At 50.4% G+C, this 2,500-nt stretch overlaps 1 protein-coding gene across 1 annotated transcript in view; it reads left to right on the top strand.

Moving 5' to 3' along the window:
- LOC308169389 (exocyst complex component 6B-like) overlaps positions 1-2,500 on the top strand; it is a gene marked incomplete at its 3' end in the record, with an annotated part of 80,034 nt that overhangs the window by 39,016 nt on the left and 38,518 nt on the right. The window lies entirely within an intron of this gene.

The raw sequence follows: 2,500 nt of genomic DNA on the forward strand, positions 1-2,500 counted from the left end.
TATACTCACCGAATACAATGCATTGCAGTATTTTGGCTTGACTAGCGAGTGTGTGATGTGATTTTCAACAATGTTGAAATGTATTTCCGTTTTCAAAATAAAAGTCAGAACATTTTGATTGGTGACTTGTTGCCCCTTTCACCAGCCCCAGCTGTCATACATTTTTACATCTTTCATGAAATGAGGAAATATTACGGAACATAAAGTATATACAATTTCAAACAGAATTTGTATAATTATCATTTTACCTGAATAAGCATATAAGCATGAATAAAAAGCTACAACAATTGGCAAAATAAATGAAAAACTGCCGGTACGCACTATTTGCACACTATACTGTTTCCTTAAGTTTGGTTTCGGCTTCGGCCATGAATTTTCATTTTGGTGCATCCCTAGTTACAGCCTAGACGGGTTGGTTGGTTGGTTTAGTCCTGTTGGTTTTAGACAGAGATCATACAATAGCTGGTCATATTGTGTCACTAATTCATCTGGTGAGATTTCAGTCCTGTTCAGTCCTGCAAGCCTTTAGCTGTGTGTGTGTGTGTGTGTGTGCGCACGCGTGTGCGTGTTTGTGTGAGTGTGTGCGTGTGTGCGTGTGTGTGTGCGCCAGGCCCCCAATTAGCCGTTCTCTGGGTCCTGCCTGTCTCCCAGGTCCTGAATGCTGTACTCCAAACAAACAGGCACTTACCACAGCCACCCATGATAGATGGACCTGTGTGTGTGTGTGTGTGTGTGTGTGTGTGTGTGTGTGTGTGCGTGTGTGTGTGTGTGTGCGTGTGTGTGTGTGTGTGTGTGTGTGTGTGTGTGTGTGAGTTCTGAGGCTTCATGTTCCCCTATAAACACACACAGTCTTCAGAGCCCAGTATAAATCTGTCACAGTCCAGCTGATGGTGTTTTAACGATCTCTCTCTCTCTCTGCATCTCTGTGTCTCTCTCTCTCTCTCTCTCTCTCTCTCTGCATCTCTGTGTCTCTCTCTCTCTCTCTCTCTGCCTCTCTCCCTGTCTCTCTCTCTCTCTCTCTCTGCCCTCGGTCTCTCTGTGTCTCTCTCACTCTGTGTCTCTCTCTCTCTCTCCCTCTGTGGACGGAGAGAAGGAAGAATAACAGGAGAGAGATAGAGAGAGAGAGGAAAAGGAAAGAGAGAGAGAATAACAGTGGGCTGGAGGAGAGATAAGAGGAGAGCAAAGTGATAGAGAGAGAGAGAGGGGAACAGAAGAGGGACAGTGTAGTGGGGGGGTGTCACCACTGGGTCACCTTGTCTCTGACAGACCCCACTGGGGGGTCCACACAGGACAGGGGGGCCAAGAGACCCAGGGGCGATATGAGGACAGATCTGGAGGAGAGGAGGGGAGTGGTGGGGAGGAGAGGAGAGCAGGAGATGGGAGGGGAGGGGAGGAGAGGGGGAGATGGGAGGAGGGGTGGGGATGGGAGGAGAGGAGAGGGGAGATGGGAGGAGAGGAGAGGGGAGGGGGAGATGAGATGAGAGGAGAGGAGAAGAGAGGAGAAGAGAGGAGAAGAGAGGAGAGGAGAGGAGAGGAGAGGAGAGGAGGCATGGGGCGGCTGTGGCGCAGGAGGTAGAGCCGCCGGCTAATGATCACAAGGTTGGCAGATCGGCGGTTTGAGCCCCGGCTGGCCACATGTCGAAGTGTCCTTGGGCAAGACACTGAACCCCAAAATTGCTCCCAGTGAGCGAGCCAGCGCCTTGCATGGCAGCTTGCCGCCATTCGTGTGTGAATGTGTGTGTGAATGGGTGAATGAGAGGCCGTTGTAAAGCGCTTTGGAGCAGCTTTGGAGCAGCAAAAAAAGCGCTATATAAGTGCAGTCCATTTACCATTTACCATTTAGGAGAGGAGAGGAGAGGGGGAGTCTAAACTAACCCTGTGACAGCTTCCTTCTCTCCCCCCAGGTCCGCTCTCACCCCTGAGTGACACCAGCATGACCCCACACTGAACCCCTGACCCTGGGAAAAGCTGTGTGTGTGTATACTAGCGTGTGTGTGTGTGTGTGTACTAGAGTGTGTGTGTATACTAGAGTGTGTGTGTATGTGTGTGTGTATTAGCGTGTTGGTGTGTGTGTATACTAGTGTGTGTATGTGTGTGTGTATTAGCGTGTTGGTGTGTGTGTATACTAGTGTGTGTGTGTGTGTGTGCATACTAGTGTGTGTGTGTGTGTGTGTCCTCCTGGGGTCAGATTAAGGAGAGAGTTATGGGGTTTACAATAACAGTTAGAGCCGCGCTTCCCCTTCGCCCCTGGAGGGCGGCGGTGTTGAGGCACGTCATTATAAACACACCATCCATCACCTCCTCCGCACACACACACACACACACACACACTATCTACTGCAGTCACCGCTGGGGCTACTGTTTACTACAGAGGGGGGAGGAGGGGGAGATGATGTAAGATAAGGCTACTGGCTCCAGCCTGGCCTCGCTCCAAATGGGCCTCAGGGAGGACGTGTGTGTGTGTGTGTGTGTGTGTGCTGTGTGTGTTGTGTGTGTGTGA

The sequence above is a fragment of the Nansenia antarctica genome (genome assembly GCF_963989245.1).
Source record: "Nansenia antarctica genome assembly, chromosome: 13".
NCBI classification, from domain to species: domain Eukaryota; kingdom Metazoa; phylum Chordata; class Actinopteri; order Argentiniformes; family Microstomatidae; genus Nansenia; species Nansenia antarctica.